The following is a 17,783-nucleotide window of genomic DNA, read 5'->3' as shown; positions in this document are numbered from 1 at the left end:
CACACACTCACACACATCTTCACACACTCACATCTTCACAAACACACTTACACTCACATACATTTTCACACACACTCACACACATCTTCACACACTCACATCTTCACACACACCTATACACACACTCACACACATCTTCACACACACTTACACACACATCTTCATACACACATATATCTTCACACACACTCAAATCTTCACACACACACATTCATGTTCACACACATCTTCACTCACACACACACACACACTCACACACACACACACACTCACACCTTGTCCTGTTTCACTTACCCTGTCACCCCCAGAACTGCTCCAAGGCCCCCTGCTCTCCTCATTGCCCACCTCCAGGAGAGGGTGCACTTTCTCCCTGGATGGTTCTGGATTTGAAATGCAGCTCAGTCTCTGCCCCCTTTTATGCTTCCCTCTAAGCAAGTTCAAAGTCCTTTACAGGTTTCCTGAAGAATCTCTTTCTCCACAGCTGTAGAGAGTAAACAGATGGGACGGGAGAAGTCTGAAGACATGAAACTGGAGTTCAAAGCTGTATGCGTCAACAGTTCCTGAACCAGGAAGAGATTGCAAGGTATGGGAAATGGCCGTGTTCTCTCTGGGCTACAGCTAGGGAGGAAGCCGGTGGTCTCATCTAAAGGCCAGGCAGGCATAGCTGCCTGCTAAAAACAGGTTCTGCCTTCCCAGGAGCCTGGAAGGATACCAAGGTGGGTGGTGAAGGTGCGGTTTTATTTTTAGAGAAACTGCCTGGATCTGAGTTTGCCGACAGGGTTTTAGCTCGTGGAGCAATGTTCCCTTAGGGTGGGTAGCTGTGTGCCTGTTCAGAAAGAGCCCAAGACAGTGTGGCTGGTGCTTGCTATTTACTATTGCAAGTCTTATTACTGACTCATGGTGCCAGCTGAAGGCCCAGCCCCGGGGAAAGTACTCTGTACCATCCGTGTTGTTTGTCTCATTCCTGAACCAAGTGAGAACAACAAGTACTTGTGCTAGGTGTGTGTGTGTGTGTGTGTGTGTGTGTGTGTGTGTATGCTTTTGAGCCATACACAAGCACCAGTGATCCAACCACAGGCTGGAATGTTTGGCTTGGGACCTGGGCCCCAAACTTGTTCCATGTGTTCCCTGCAAGTCCCCCTTGGAGGAGGGTAGTTCTCCCAGCTGGTGCAGACTCCCAGGAGCAATCATACCTTTGTGGTTTCCAAGCAATCCTTTTATAGACATACAGTAGTAAGTCTTTCCTGCAAGGCCCTGCTGCGCAGGTGCACAGTCAACTACGACAGCCCCAATGCAACAGCTGCAACTCAAGGGGGCTGGGCACACGGGCCCCACCTGCTGAGCTTCCTCCCATCCTTCCCTCTGCCTCTCCCTGCATCCTCCTGGCACCTAGCAACCTCTAGGGCTCCATAGGACTCATTAAAGCTACTAATCTGTGTTACTTCTTTGGCTGTTTTTATTGTTATTTACCTGTGTAAAAGCTCTCACTCCTCAGCCCAGGCTGGGCTTCAAATCCACAACAATCTTCTTGCTTTTGAACACAAGTGCTGAGCCTCCATGCCCAGATCCTTGGCTATTTATAAATCGCCGATTAGAGATGAAGACATGGAAACCCAGGACAATATGATTGAATGAGTCACCTTGCCAGGCTTACATACCCCTCATCATTACCCTGACTAAATTCTCTCTGGTCTCCATAACCGCAGGCAGGGAATGCCTCCTATGTTTTGTTTGTTTCTTTGTTTTTAATGCATATGTGTGTTTGCCTAGAGCATATGTGCACCTGTGTGTGCAGAAGAAAACTGGATTCCCCAGGATTGGGGTTACAGGTCTTTGTGAGCCAGCATGTGAGTTCTGAGCCCAGGTCTTCTGCAAATGTAGTAGTACTCTCAACTGCTGAGCCATTTCTTCAGCTCCAACACTTGCTTTTTTAAAAAAATTGATTAAAATATATGGTTTTGAGTTGAGCATTGTGGTATATACTTATAAATCCAGCACTTGGGAGTCTGAGGCAGGAGAATAGCTGTGAGTTCCCGGCCTGTCTAAGCAAGGCCTTGCCTCAAAAATAACAAAGAAGTGTTTTTTTCCCCTTTACCTTGCTGCTCTTAGACCCTGAGAGGAGCATCGTGGCCATATTGTCTTCTTACCCTTTCCTCTTTGTGCCAAGTCCTTCATAGGGACCCCACCTTCTGGTCATTAGCCTGACTGCTGCCTGGTTGTCATTGCCTCCCCTTCTCTTCTTCACCTCAGGGTAACTTGCTCTCATACTATGGTTCTAGAGTATTCTCTGTTTTTGCATACTTGCAATGGGAATGGGTAACAGTTGCCCAGAGATACAGCCTCTGCCACGCCCTTCCTCACTCATCTGGCCCATCCTCATCATCTTCAAATCCTTTTCTTCCTCCTTCCTCTCCTCATACGCTGCGCTCTGCTGCTTTTTTCCATCCTTACGGTCCGAACAGCACCCTCTCCTCTGAGGTCCTCTCCCTTTCTCCCCGTCTTCACTGGATGGTCCTTCCATCTCAGTTTCGTCCTCTGTGCCACCGAAAAGCAACCGTTTCTTCCCAGGAGTCTTCCTGGAGAGCAGCGGAGTTTCTATTCTCCCCTGTACTCAACACATTCACCCTAACTTAGCGCAGAACCCACCAGTACATTGGACTGGGCGTCCTGCCAGACTGGAGTTTATTTTGCGATTTCGTGCTGAGCTCTGGGGTCTTCCTGATTTGTTTTGTGGTCTGACCATCCCCTGCTCAATCCACAGAACCACGCTGCCTGAGACAGAGCTTCATCCAGAACACAAGGAGAAGGGTCCGGGTGCTGGGCTGCACTCTGCACAGGGTCAGAGCGACTGTGGGTACCCAGGCCCAACCTGGACGAGTGAGGTGAGGGCACCAGCTTGCCTTTCAGGCTCTCTCATTTTCATGGACTTCCGGGCTAGGAGAGCCAGATCTTTCCAGCTTGCATCCGAACTGGGCTCAGCGATGCTGACTTTCCCGACGGCTCTCTACCTCCTGTCCCATCCCTTTCTTTCCCAATATACAGAAAGGGGCCGACGGCATCTCAGGGCCTGTCAGCCAATTCAGTGAGAAGGAAACATTAAACACTCCAAACGATGCTTATTGGAGCTGGGTAAACTCAGCACACCACAGTTTACTTTGCTGTCAGAAATCCCCGAGCTTGCCACAGAGCAGAACCCCAGCGGCTGAGGGCTCCCATCATCCCTGCTTTGCATCACCACCCACCAGAAGGGACCCACTCTTTCAGCCCAGGCTCTCCTCAGCCCCTCCGCCACTGGTTCTTTTCTGGTCTTCCCTTTTCTTCCCTTTACTCTCCCTTCCTTTCCACTCTGGTCCATGAAGACTTGGTACTGGGCAGGAGACATGCATTCCTGAGGGTCAGCGAGCCTAGAGCACGTGCAGATGAGTTCCAAGGACCCGCTTATCCCCCCTCCCCATCACCACCACTTAAAGCCCTTGGGCTGTGTGTTGTTGATTTTGTACCGGTCAGAAATTCAGGCCAAGGGGAGGAACTGGTACCAAGGGGCCACAGGCATGTGGGGACATTTGGATAAGAGCATTCACGTGGGTTCTTTGAGGACTTGAGGATGTATGCATCAGGAAATCAGGATAGCACTGATTTGAGACCTTGCTTCACATAAACGCAAATATCCTCAACAAAAAGAGCTCCAACCTCCCGGAGGGCCTCCCTGACCCCCACCTCTCTGGAGAAATTTGCAGCCTGGGCCAAGGTTTTCTTTCTGGCTCCACTTGGAAGTACAAACCTTGTGGGCTTGAGATGAAACATATGCTGCTCCGGAATGTGGCTAGTAGCCAAGGGTGTACTCAGAGGCCCCTGTAGAATTCTCAGCCATCTGCCTGGGAGGGGACTGGGAATGCGGGGCAGAGCATCCGAGGCCAGGAAAGGGCAAAGGAGGCTGGGGTCACCTTCCTCCTCGGCATCCCACTTAGCACCGGTGCATCTTTCAGCACTAGAGTGGATCTTAATGCATTGTACTTCCTTTCCTGGCAAGCCCTAAAACCAGCTTCGACCTCAGATGCCATGGCCTCCAGGGGCTGATTCCAGAAGGAACAGGTGCCGATTAGCATGGCATTTTGCACAGCCCTTCAATGTTACTCATTTCATGCCAAGTGGCACAAACCATTTCCTCTCCTCCTGCCACCTCCCCTGGGAACCCATACCATTTTCCAACATCCCTTCCTAGCTCCACAGACTATCCTCACCTGCCAAGGCTTTGCTTCGCGTTCCCATTGTTCTTCCCAGTCCACCTGGACACCGTCCTGTTAGAGGAGCGCTTGACCCAGCTGTCCCTCGCTGGTGGGGCTGGAGAGCATGCGTTTAGAACCATCCTCATCCCCAGAAAGACCCTGCCTTTCTGCCCCCCCTCTCGCTGGTGGGGCTGGGTGGGCTGTCACAGGAGAGAAGTAGCTGGCCGAGACCCTAACAAATACATGGGGCAAACATCCCCGATCTAATGTGTTTCTGGGATGTTGTGGGGGGTGTGTGAATCAGGTGGGAAAGGACAAACAGCCTACTAATTATTATTCACAATAGCCTTATTATTTACATATTATGCAAGTCTGAGAGTTCGAGGAAGAAAGCGAAGGCCAGGCAGTTCTGTGGGTCAAGGCCAGCTAGATCAGAAGCTAAGCTCCAATTCCGTGCTCTTTTCACGGGACACCTCGGGAAGTGCTCTTTAGAGAAACGTCACCGTTTCCTTCAGTTGGCAATGACACAGCAGCTGCTTCAGTAGAACTGTGCGTCGCCAGCATCCGGGCTCCGGCCCGGTGTGCCTTAAGATGGGTCAGTCACTTGGGGTGGATGTTAGTGTTCCCTTTGGCTGAACCCCGAACTGCAAGGGGGTACACCAGACACACCGCTGGGAGGGTACCGCCCAGGCTGCTACTCAGAGCATAGTTCATTCTCCCTTTCAGGCTTTGTTATCTGTTTTGTTATTGTATGGTTGGGTTTGGGTATTTTTGAGATGAGGTTTCACGGAAGCCACACTGACTTCAAACTCACTGTGTCTTTCATTTCCTGACCCTTCTGCATACACTTCCCAAGTGCTGAGGTTACACCTGAGAACCACTCTGCAGGCAGCCTCCTCTATCTATCTTAAACATATTTTGGTTTTTAATATCTTCTTATTTTATTTTCTTTCTTTCTTTTTTTTTTTTTTTTTTTTTTGTGGTTTTTCAAGACAGGGTTTCTATGTGTAGCCCTGACTATCCTGGAACTAACTCTATAGACCAGTCTGGCTTCAAACTCACAGAGATCTGCCTGCCTCTGCCTCCCGAGTGCTGGAATTAAAGGCGTGCACCACCACCACCGCCCGGCTATACCTTCTTATTTTTGTTTTCATTTTCTTTTATGAGTATGGGTGTTTTGCCTGCTTGTATGTCTATGTACCACTTGTATTTCTGGTATCCTTGGAAAGCAGAAGAGGGTGTTAGATACTCTAGAATAGGAATTACAGATGGTTGTGAGCCACCATGTAGGTGATGAGGAGTAAACCTGGGTCCTTTGGAAGAGCAGCCAGTGCTTTTAACTACCGAGCTAGCTCTCCAGGCCCTTAAACAAGTTTTCACATGTATTTATTTATTTAGCATGTATATACATGCATGTTTGTCACATGTCTGTGTGGAGGTCGGAGGACAGCTTGTGGGAGTTGGTTCACTCCTTCTACCATTTGGGTTCTGAAGACCAGAGTCAAGTTGTGAGATTTAACAAGAGTAAGGGTCTTGACCTACTGAGCCATCCCTCTCACCCCTTAGACATGCTTTTACCATGTGTTCCAGCCCTGAATCCCAGATGTTTCACCTAGGAGTGATACTCAAGACCAGCCAGTATGCTGGCCAGAAAAAAAAATTGTTTTTCTCTCTTAAGAATTTAAAGTCAGGCGGTGGTGGCACATGCCTCTAATTCCAATACTCAGGAGACTGAAGCAGGGGAATCTCTGTGAGTTAGGGGCCAGCCTGGTCTACAAAGTGAGTTCCCAGACAGTCAGAGCTATAACATAGAGAAACCCTGTCTCAAAAAAATTGAAGTAATAAAAACATAAATCTTATAATCATTGGCTTGTAGGGAGCTAAACGAAACTTCCATGACAATAAGGATATAATTTAAAGCCACACTGAAACCTGATACTTCCTTTGTTTGAAATTACTTCATTGTTACTACAATGATCACGTTCCATATGAACTTTTGGGAACAGACTTCTGCACCTTGTGACTGGAAGAGCTTTGACCGGAAGTGATGAGATAGAAAGCACTTTAGCATGGGACTCCATAGAAACTCAACTCAAGAAAGGCTCATCCCTAATGTGAGGCAAGGGATGTTCCTGCTTTGCTTAGGCAGCGACCTGAGCTCTGGGGTAGAGAACTGGGAGTTGATGCTATCCAATGGCATGTGTTACCAAGGGGGACAAGGCAGGCACAGGCAACCGCTTCTTAAGTCCGTTTCCTTCAGGAAAAATACCCTCTGTGTCATGATGCAGCTTCCTGAGATACACTGTCATGAAGGATACATAAACCCAGTGGGAAAACAGCCAGCACAATTATTACTGTGACTAGCATTATTCTTTTCCTGGCAGGGAGAGAGAGAGAGAGAGAGAGAGAGAGAGAGAGAGAGAGAGAGAGAGAGAGAGAGAGAGAGACTATTTAAGATAGAGGGTGGAGGTTACCAAATAGTTGACAGGACATAAGTTCCAGGGGTCAAAGGCATAGCCCACTGTAAGTTGGCTTAAGTAGGGGCTTAGAAGGAGGTCATGTATACCCCCATACTGGCTCCAAGAAGAGATAGGCTAGTCCCAGCTCGGGTCTCCCAGGCACTTTCCATCTGGAAGACAGAAGTGTGTCTTGCAGCAAAGCTCCATCTGCCCACCAGATGAACAATACCTGTAAAAACATCCCACATCAAGCCTTGTGGCGTTAATGCCTCTCCCAGAGCCTACTGGGAAAAATGATGCCAGGCCTGCCCTTCCCAAGTGGCCCAGAGACTCCCGCTATGGAACAGGGAATGGGGAATCGGCTGCCGCCCGCAGACATTCTGGGGCAGGTCCTAGGGAACAAGGTGGGCAATTAGAGAATAAAAGCAATTCACAAACGTGTCAGTAGATATGGGCTAATTTTATAGTATTAGTTAGAGTCGCGATCTCCTAACCCTTGCCAGGGCCTCCGGAAGCCAGGCCTCCAAACAGACACAACTTCACTTGTTGCCGCCCTGAGGAGCGTGGAATTCTTTCCTGGGTTTACAGAGGAAGGAAATGCAGCTCCCAGAGGGTACATTTTCAAAGATCACAGGGCTGCCACCAAGCCTGCCACTTCATATCCGAGTGAAACAGAGCAACCTTCCAGATAGCAGGGGCGGGTAAAGGGAAGCAGGGCTCGAAGGGAGCAAGGGAGCAGCAGATTCGGTCCTAGTTCCTGGAACTGAGCTGCCGAGGACAGAAAAGCTCAGCGTGTAGAGTTGCTACAGGCGCCGTGAATATCTTTTTTAATAAGCACGCCAAAGCTTGACTTTCCAAAAATGCATGCCATGCCTTTGAGAGTGGGCCCCTTGGAAAGCTGCGCTCCTTTGGAGCTGCTCTTTGGCAATGGCCTTCAGGGCTCAACGCACACTCCTTTGAAAGCCTTCCGTTGTAGCAAATCTCCCTTTTCATTCTCTGAGCAGATCTGATTGTTGGGCAAGGTTCCAGGAGTCATGGCAGATTTGGGTGAGTCATCAAATTGGGTTGTCTTCTTCGGGAGTCCAGATGAGGTATGACCCTAAGGCAGAGGCACAGCGAGAAACAACCACGGGGTACTTGGGACTGAGTTGAGAGATGAGCACCAGAGCCCTGGAGCAACTGAAATGATGAGACTCTGCAGGGTGAGGTGGGAAGGCCGTGGGCAAGATCTGAGGGTTCTTCGTGCAGAGAGATGCGATCAGACTCAATCATGGCCTAAGTGGAAACACACATGGTCCCATAAAGTGGCCTGGGAAGGATGCCACATTAATAAAAGGGTAAAATGTAGAAGAATGTGTGAGTGAGAGGGAGCTGTTAAGAAAATGCGAGTGCCTATAAACTCCACTCCGCAGCCCCCGCCCCAGTCCCAGCCGTGGCTCCAACTTGTTTTCATTAGGACTTGAGAAAAGCATTCAGGAAACTAGGCTGCTCTGGAGGCCGCGGAGAACGGAGCTAGACTCTGGACTTATGTCTAGTCTTCGCTGACCTTCCGCATCCCTGCCTGGCTATTCCATTCCGTGATTCTCCAGGTCTGAGGGCCACTTAGCTGTGGTCCTTATTATACAGCCCGTTCTCCAATCCTGCAAGAGAAGACAAGGTCAGAGTGGACTTGGTGGCAGCAAGGATGTTCCTCCCCTGGGTCATTTGGAAACATGGTTCATGTGATAGGAGTCAGCTTCCCTTACATATCCCTAAATTGACCTTGGGTTCCAACTGTAGCCACAGGGCGAGCTCCCAGATGGGACTTCTTGAGAGTCAATAATCAGGAAGCGAGAATCCCCCACAGAGCCAGGCAGTGGTGGCACATGCCTTTAATCCCAGCACTCAGGAGGCAAAAAAGACAGGCATATCTCTCTGAGTTCGAGTCCAGCCTGGTCTACAAGAGCTAGTTCCAGGACAGGCTCCAAAGCTACAGAGAAACCCTGTCTTGAGAAACCCCTAAAAAACAAGCAAACAAAAACTAAAGAAAAAAAAAGAATCCCCCACAGTTCAAAGGGAAGGAGGAGCTGTAACTTACACACTGGAGGGTCGTTCTCCCAGGTATGTGGTGGAGGGACACTAATGAGAGGTGGGGGTTGGGCAGAGGCTGATAATAATTACTAGACCAGCCACTGGGAGGATTGGGGTTTACTGTGGAGATGGGAGATGACCCTTAAGCTTGGGGACAGCTGAGCTCTAACAGGCAGGCAGGACGCGCCTCGCTGAAATAGACGGTATTCACTAGCATAAATATTTTCCATGAGTGTATGACTGTGGGGGACACTTGCAAGAAGACTACCGTCATAACCCAAGAGACTCTAAAAGTACGGCCTCAAGGCTCCTGAACCCTGAGTTTTGCTTTTATCCCTGAGTCTGGCTGACACGTGTGAAAATAGAGGCCTTGGGCTCTTGGTCCCTGGGGCCCTTTTTCCAATGGGAGACATTTATGTTATGAGATGATGCTGGGGGCTCTGGTTAGATGAAGAACCAAGTTGAGCATCTTTGCTAAGGCCTCTGTGCCGAGGCTCAAGGAACAGGAAGCAGCTGAGTGGCCTCCAGTTAATACTGCAATCCGAACAACCCTGAAAGAGGGCTCAGCTGGGGACCTGACAGGGTCTGCATTGTTCCGACAGCTGAGAGCAGCTGCAGGCCTCCCCTGGGTCCCCTTGGGCACTGGGTATTGTGACTAACCTTCAACCCAGGCGTCCAGACTTCCGGAAGAGATCAGCCAAGTGCCAGTCTGTCTGGAGTGTGACTGACTTGAGCAATAATCGCTGGCTGGTGACAGTCAAGGACACAGGACATTGGGAGTTCACCTTCTTACCGAAAAGAGGTCTCAAAGACATGCTGCTGACGGGGAAAGGAGCCAGGATCATGTTTAGGGAAAGTTGAGGCACAGGGTTCTCCTGGCCTCTTCCTGCTTAAGCTCCAGACGGCATTGATTGCACAACGGCAAAGCACTGCCCTTTGAGTTGGAAAACTCTCTTTTCCCAAGAGGAAACTGAATCAAAGCATCCCGCTTCGGGTCTAGAAGTGACTCAAAGGCTGTCCAGTTTATCAGCTTCAACCCTTTTGTCACTTACAATGAAGGGAAAAGCGATGGCTCAGAGGAACTCGGATTCCCACAGTAGCACAGCGAGCAAGAGCTAAAGCAAAGCGGGTCCTAGGCACAGTCTCCTGACCCACAGCCCCAGGCTTTTCCCACCACTGTGACTCTCAGATCCACGGTACCCACTTGCCTCTTTCTTCCCTTCTCATTTGCATGCTGATCACTTCCTGCTGAAAGGCACTTACTCTATATGATTGGACCGTTCTTGCTCTTTGGCCAGTCAAATGGAGCTGACCACTCCGAGTCATCACTCATTTTTAGTAGCAGGCCCAGAACTCAAAACCCAGGTCTCCAGGCTTAGAGAATGGTTGTCAGTCCACTCCACATAAGGCTTCTTAGCTCATCTGTCTAGAGGACAGCACAGAAGAAAGGACAAAGGGCAAGCATGGGAGAGTATAGCATGAGCTACCATATTTTCTTTTACTAAATGGGGCTAAAAGTTCTATAGGATCCTAGGGAGAAAGAACTAAGGTGGAGTGCTTTGCATCCAGGAGTGAGGTGGATAACTCTCAGCTGTTACCCTTGTTGAAACTGTAAAGGGATAGGTTGGGCTTGGAGGCTGGAATATGTTAGCGACCCGGCTGGGAGATTCACTAACAGAGAAATCTCCACGTCCTCTTTGATGTGTTCACACTTGACAATGGGACCTGGGTGAAGCAGGGTGAGACCCAAAGCCCAGGGTAGAAGCTCAGTGGTGAGGAGTCTTTGCTATGAGGATTTCCAGTCTTTGGTTCCACTTTAAGAGTCCTGGCCTTTCCTGGAGGGTGCCCCTCATAGCACGTGACGAAGGAACAAAGTCCCTCAGAACTGTCAAGGGCGGGGAAAGGGAAGAAGAATGAAGGTCAGCCATGAGGCCCATGTCCTTCAACCAAAGTCACAGACAATAAGCCTCGCGGCATCCTCTCAGAGTCCTGATGGTTCTGCGCCCCTGTCTTTGAGTTCTAGGCTTGCGAGGGATATTGTGCCTCAGGCACTGGTGTAGCGGGTGTACCCTGAGGTATCTAGATGGAGAAGGATTTAGGGAAGGAGACTTTTGTTGTGATCTAGCCCAGAGCAGCAGCTTTTCATAGGTAAGAGCCTGCTGTGCAGGCTGAGGTCATTTCTGGCAGGGCTCAGCACTCAGAACAGACGCCAGCAGGTCTGTTTTAATATCTGCAGCAGCCACATTCCTAAGCAGGGCGGGTAAAGCCTTTCTGGACAAGACTGCTTTCCATCAGAAATCATTCCAGTTCACCCGGATCAGATATTTTAGAGAGAGTTGTATTTCTTTTTCTTTCTCTCTCTCTTTTTTTTAAAGGAGGAAAATAAAAATTCAAAGAATGATTAAAGGCCATATGCTGTGCTGAGAACACAACTTCTATTTACTGCTCATCTTTGTGTAGTAAATTACTTTAGTGTGTGTGTGTGTGTGTGTGTGTGTGTGTGTGTGTGTGTGTGTGAACTGAGTCCGGGGCCTTGCACTTTCTATCCCTGAGCTGATTTTTCTGAGACAGGTTCTCACTATGCAGCTCAGGTTGGTCTCGAACTTGTAACTCTCAGAAGTTGTAGATGTTCAGTGGTATACCCTGCCTAACATGTAGTGCTTCAGACAATCCCAGCTACTCTCAGTTCCTGTGCTCCAGGAGTCCCGGTAGAGCTTAGGTCCTCTGCCTTAGATGTCTCACAATGCTGTAATCCAAGCTTTGTCTAGAGCTGCTGCCAGCTCTCAGGTCTCAGTTCGGGAAAGATCCATTTCTGAGGCTACCTGGTCATCTACAGAATTTGGTCTTTGAGAGACCTCAGTCCTTAACTTGCTGCTGATCAAGGCTGCCCTCGGTCCTCTGTCCTTCACTATGGAGGCTTGCTCCATTAAAATATTTGTATTGAGATTGGTGGAGGGAGGGAAGGAAACAGAGAGAGAGACACAGAGTGAGAGACAGAAAGAGGTAGAGAGGGTCAGAGACAGAAAGAGAGACACACAGAGAGATAGGGACACACATAGAGAGAGACACAGAGAGAAATAACAACAGAGAGAGACAGAAAGACAGAGCCTGAGACAGAAAGATGGAGAGACAGAGGGGTGGAGGTTAGAGTTACACATTCCCTGATGATGGACACCATACTCCATTGTTTTTGTCATAGCTAGTGGTTTAGTTGCAGGTGCTACTCACTACTCACACTCAAGGGGAGGGATGACACAAAGGCGTAAATACACAGAGAGAGACAATCAAGGTCTGCTTAAGAGGCTACCTGTTCCTTGGGCTCTCAGTAACTGGCAGCCAGTATAAATGGCAGTTAAATAGTAGTGTATGAATAGTAATAATGATAATGGGAAATGCCATGCATTGATCACTTACAGACTGTATGCATATATATACATATAAACATATGTATATGCACACATATATGCATGTTCTAACCCTGTCATGTACATGTATCACGAGTATCCTCTTTTATGAAGAGGAATCTTATTGCTGAGTTGTCTGTGCTTCAACTTGTCAGACATCAAAGGACTCAGCCAGATGGATGGCCAAGTAACCTGGGAAGTGCTGTAACAGCTCTGCTGCCTGGGCTTCTCGGAAGGCGTCTCACAGCCATAGACCTGGGAGAAACAGCATACGTCACAGCGGCAGAGTCCGAGAAGGGGTGCAAGGCATGGAAGTGACACAATCCCTGGCTCTTGAGGAGCCCTTGAGGCTTAAGTGGGGACCCAGCCCCAAGAAGACGTCTTGGCACTTGCTAGGCCAGCAGCAAGTGCAAGGCGAACAGCTGTTCCAAAGTGCTCTGAGAGGAGCCAGGAAGCCGGTGGCTGTTTAGATTAGTTTTCTAATTGGCCGAGTGTTAGCAAAGCCTCTTGTGTATACAATGGGGATAGTTAATCTTGTCTATTTGTATATCCACTCATGCTCTGTCACTCCCTGATCGTAGCTGTCTGCCTCTCACTGTCTGGTTTCCACTGAGGGAGGGTGTCAGTCCGTGGGCCTCTGACTTTCTTCATGGTGTTCCTAGCCCCGGTGGGCCGCAAAAGGAACGCTAGAAGGAGGAGGATGGCTCAACCACCCTCCAACCCCACGTTATTATGGCAGAGCAAGCCCTTCTCTCGTCTCCAGAGGTCTTCTTTCTTACAGTGGCCCTCCAGCCAGCACACCCATTCCCCATCACTGGAACCCATACAATTTGCATAAAGTAGCCTTTCTTGCCACCTTATAGCTTCAGGACAAACCTCAAAACTAGGCTCCGTTTTTCCAAATGATAAACCCAAATGAAGAGTTGGCTTGTCCAGTATCGCTCAGTTAGTAGGCTGCTGCTAAGCCAAAATTTGAAGGCAGGCCTTGGGATTGCTCTCCTGCACTGGCTGCTTGTCCTGCTGTTGCACTGACGGTTGGTTCTGTCAGGTCTGCACTGCTTTTCTCTTCCCAGCATTCTTCATGAGATTTCCCATGCAGGCTTCTCCTCACTGTCACGTCAGTCCAGCCTCCCGATGGCCTGTCCTTTCCAGCACTTCAGTACTGGTCTAGAGCCTATCTCAATTCCATGGAAGGTTTCAGGGAATGAGGGCAGGTTCCCTGACTCCCCAGATACCCCAGGTAGGGTTGTTTTTTTTTTCTCTAGTTAGATAGTAGACAATTTTAGAGCAGGAGGCACAGTGTAAATGTCTTCCATCACACTCCAACCCCAGGGCCAGAGGGAAGGTGTGTGGCTTAGTGGATAATAATGAGGGGGCAGGTGAAGGCAAGACTTGGAGCATGCAGAGATATGAGTCCTTTATCTGGGGGACCTCCTGCCTGGATTATTCTTTACTTTTCTTAGCTGTCTTCCCAGACACTCCCTTCTCTCAAAGCCTCTTGGCCTTCATGTGGCCACCACGATCTTCTCCCCCTTCTTAACCTGAACCTTGTGGTCAGAATGCCTCTTAGTTATCGCTCTGGTCTCAGCCCATCAGGTGTGCGTTCATATCCAGTTTTGAAGGTAGGAAGAGTTCTTGTATTTGGGAGCGCTTGTGACAGTGACTCAGGAAGAGAGGGCAAAGGAACGATCTACTGCTTGATAATGTTCCACAAGAGGGGCTGATGTGAGCAGATTTGTATGCTGGGAGTAGCCTTAGGAGCATTACAAAGAGAAGCCCATGCAAAACAAAGGAGACGAAAAGGAGGTTCCTGTGTTCCCAGTCTCTATGGGCCGCGTGTCTAAGTAGGGTTCAAAGGATCAAGCTCTTTCCGTGTGCCAGTCTATTAAGGGCTCTACAGAAACGATCATGTTTAGCTTTCAAGCCAGTTCCATAAAGTGGTATTTACTTTATCCCTATCAGAAACTAAGGCTCATCGAGATGAAGCAGGTTAAAGGTTACACATAAGGAGTAAGACACGGAGACACAGCTCTGGGGTAGAGTATCTGCCTGGCATTGGTGCAGCCCTGACTACTGTTTTTGCTTTTGAGATTCTCTTGTTATGTAGCCTAGACTGGCCACAAATTCATGTTCCTCCTGCTTCTGCCTCCCAAGCCTCAAAAGTGCTAGGATTACAGGCAGGACCCACCCACCTCCTGATAAAGGCCCAGGTTTGATCCTTTTCATTGGGAAGAAGGAGGAGGAAGATGATAAGGAGAAATTAAATTTAAAAATTAAGCATTTAGATTCAAGATTTGATTTCAGTCTGACCTAAACCTAAACTTTCATTTTGAATCTCTCATGTCAATGGATATGCTTTCTCTCTCTCTTTGTCTCTCTCTCTCTTGTCTCTCTCTCTCTCTCTCTCTCTCTCTCTCTCTCTCTCTCTCTCTTTGTCTCTCTCTTTCTCTCTCGTTCACACACACAGAGACAGAGAGACAGAGAGAGACAGAGCGAGCATTGTTGAGAAAGTCCAATAAAAATGCCGTTGCTCCTTCCAGATGGGCCTGGGGTTAGAGGGAACAGTTCCCTCCCACTTTTTCAGGGAGGGGGCCTGGGTCTGAGCTACTTTCCCCCTAACCTTTGCTTTGCAGCTCGCAGAAGTGGACAGCTGGCAGGAGAACTGCATTTTTCAGGCCCCAGGCTGTGTCTTCTTATCTGGGGAGCCTTGATTTACTTTCCCTATCTAATCTCAGTCCCCGGCACTGGTGATGGATTTCACCTTCGGCACTGCACAGGGAGCCTTGCCAAGAGCACTCCCCACAACACACTGAGAAGGAGACAGCTTTGGCTTGGGCTCTGGGATCCACCCTTAACTTTCTGCTTCCCTCAGCTCAGGTGGAAAGAGGAGGACCTTGCCTTTTTTAATGCTTTGTTTATTCGTTGACAGCTTCATATATATAATGTATCTTGATCATATCACCCCGCCTACTCTCCCAGGACACCCTTCAACACGTTTGCTTCGTGTTTGGAACCCTCCGAGTCCAGCTGGGCTGCCCGCTGGAATGCTGGCTGATCTGGTTCGCTTACTCTTGTGCAGTTGTGTGCAGGTAACTTCAGCTGCAGGGAGTTCATGAGTGGTGTGCCCTTGTCATGACCAGAAGACAGCTGGATGGTGGTGGTGCACGCCTTTAATCACAGCACTCGGGAGGCAGAGGCTGGCAGAACACTGTGAGTTCAAGACCAGCCTGGTCTACAAAGAGAACTCCAGGACAGTCAGGGCTCGATCTCAAAAAACAGAAATAAAAATAAGCAAACAAGCAAGAAAAAAGTTGTTCTATTTAGTGCTGTACACCCGAGTCATGTACCCTAGCACTTTGAGCAGTTATGAGTCACTGCATTGACTCCTGCCCACTGCAGGAGGACACTTCTCTGGCCAAGATTGAGAACAGCACTGACTTATGGGTATAAGCATAAATATAAAGGAGGTGATTTGTCAACATAAAGCCTTGTTTTTGTGGATTGGAAAGGATGAGGTAGAATACAGCTGCTTACTAAGAATGAATAAGGCTGCTTTTTCTAATCCACCTAGGCCTGTTTGTATTGGAGATGTGTCGAGGAAACAAGAGCACAGAAAATAATAGAATATATGGATCACTCTCCTCGCTGGGAGGACTTCATCTGCCTTTTCAGATTTCACCCTCACAACCGAAAGGAGCATCTTTGGTATTCTCATATGACAGATGAAGGAACGAAGGCTCACCAGGGCTATGACACACATGCACGGCAAGTGTAGACTTCTGCAACTTTTCCGCCATGGACAACTTTTGTCGTTAGAGATTGCATTTCCCCACAGCTTCTCACTTGGAAACAGAAATATGGCTTAGATCAGAGCAGCTCTGTCCTTCAGCAGTGGGGACAGAAGCTGAGCCAGAAGGTATGTTCCCTTTACCCAGCTGTAAATGGAACATGCTTATAAACCCTGTGCCTCTGATCCAAGGCTAAGGGACATCGTGGGAGAGGGGGTAGAAAGAATGAAAGAGCTGGAGGGTAAGGAGGAGTCCTGTGACATGCTGTCTTCTGGTCCTGACATGGGCACAGCATCCATGATGTCACTGCAGCTGTGGAAACCCGCCCACAACTGCACAAGAGTCCTGTGGCCTAAAGGTTAGGGCAGACCTGAGGTGGAAAGTCAGACTTAGCAAGAAGAGGGCAAGTCAGCTTCTCTGTGCCCTGGTGGGGAATCAGCTATGACAGTTTCTCACAACTTCTGTATCCATCATACTCTAGGTGATACCTGGTCACTTGATCTGAGCCCTCAAGAGAAAGGATGGTGTGTTGGATTCACTGAGGCTGCCTGTGAGCCACACATGGAGCTGGGGAGTTCAGTGGCTGTGTTTGAACTTCCTAAGAGTTCATGAGAGTTTTGTAAAGTGGGTGCCAAGGCTCAGAAACGCAAGGCAATTTATCTGCTGTGTTCTTCTTGATAAAACTATAATTCAAACCCAGGCTAATTGCCCCTCCACGTTAGGAAACTAGAAGGGTCCCTTTTGTGTTGCTAGCTTTCTGTTGTGCTGACAAATACCCAAGAAAAAAAACAACTTAAAAGAGAGCAATGGTTGATTTTCACTCATGGTTTCAGAGGCTAAGTCAATGATAGATTGGATCCATTGTGTTAGGTCTGAGGAAAGGCAAAACACTACAGTGGTCAGAGCATGTAGCTGAGGCTGCTCACCCCATGGTACTCAGGAAGCAGGGAGAAGAAAGGACAGGGAGTAAGACAAACCTTTCCAGTGTATGCCCCCTGTGACCTTCCTGCCCCAACTAAGCCCTATCTCCCATTTTCTTCTGCCTGCCAATAATGCTATCATATAATGAATCGATTAAAGGATGAATTCATCATTTAGGTCAAATGTCTCAGGACTCACTGCTTTCCCAAAATACCAGTAGCGGGCACCCAAGCCCCCAGTACACATGCTTGTGAGGGATGTTCCATACCCAAACCACGGCACCCATACCTGGAGTAGGGAGGAGGTAAGTGATTTTTTGGAAGCCAAAGGAGCTCTTTGCAGGCTGTAGCTTACCTCGGTAACTTATCCTGCCTAACCCGCTCTGCACGTGTGTAAAGATTCAGGCCTGGATGTGAGGGTGGGTATGCTTAGTCAAAGGGGTCAAACTATTTGTCAGAAAGAACTCCAACCCTTTCCTTGCTGGCTGCGCGTAATCTTGAAGACTGGGGTCTGTGTCCTATTCGCCTGAGAGTTATTGGTTGTTAACACTTTGCCTGACAAATAACAGGGGCTCAGCAAGTATAAACTATGGACTTGAACTGTAGAGACCTTAAGATTAAGGTACGGGAACTTTAAAGCCTTAGCAGCTATGGCTTCAGACTAGTTACACAAAGGCAAATGCATAACTTGCTGGAAAATGGTGAGAAAGGGGGAAGTGGCTTCTTAGCTGGAAAGATTGCCAGTATCTGATTTAGAAGGCACACGTTTGTCCTGGGGTTCTGGAGAGCTGGGCTCTCAGCTGTGTTGCTCACTGGGTGAGGGATCTTGTTCTTCGGGAGCCTGAGTTTATTCATTTGTCAAAAGCCTGGACCTACAGTCTATGTACCTTTTCTTTCTTTCCTTTTTTTTTTTTTT

General features: G+C 48.6%; 1 long non-coding RNA gene across 1 annotated transcript in view; it reads left to right on the top strand.

Annotated features, from left to right (window-relative positions):
- Nucleotides 1-431: 431 nt before the first annotated feature.
- The window catches only part of LOC126487336 (uncharacterized), a 36,307-nt gene continuing 18,955 nt past the window's right edge, over nt 432-17,783 (top strand). Inside the window, exons 1-2 of the long non-coding RNA XR_007588342.1 lie at nt 432-583; nt 2,762-2,882. This is a non-coding gene — a long non-coding RNA (uncharacterized lncRNA). The remainder of the gene's footprint in view (nt 584-2,761; nt 2,883-17,783) is intronic.

Source organism: Alexandromys fortis, unplaced genomic scaffold (genome assembly GCF_014885135.2).
Source record: "Alexandromys fortis isolate MF-2015 unplaced genomic scaffold, M_Fortis_MF-2015_v1.1 scaffold_168, whole genome shotgun sequence".
NCBI classification, from domain to species: domain Eukaryota; kingdom Metazoa; phylum Chordata; class Mammalia; order Rodentia; family Cricetidae; genus Alexandromys; species Alexandromys fortis.
The sequence above is the reverse complement of the archived record's forward strand: the minus strand, read 5'-3'. Positions and strand labels throughout refer to the sequence as shown.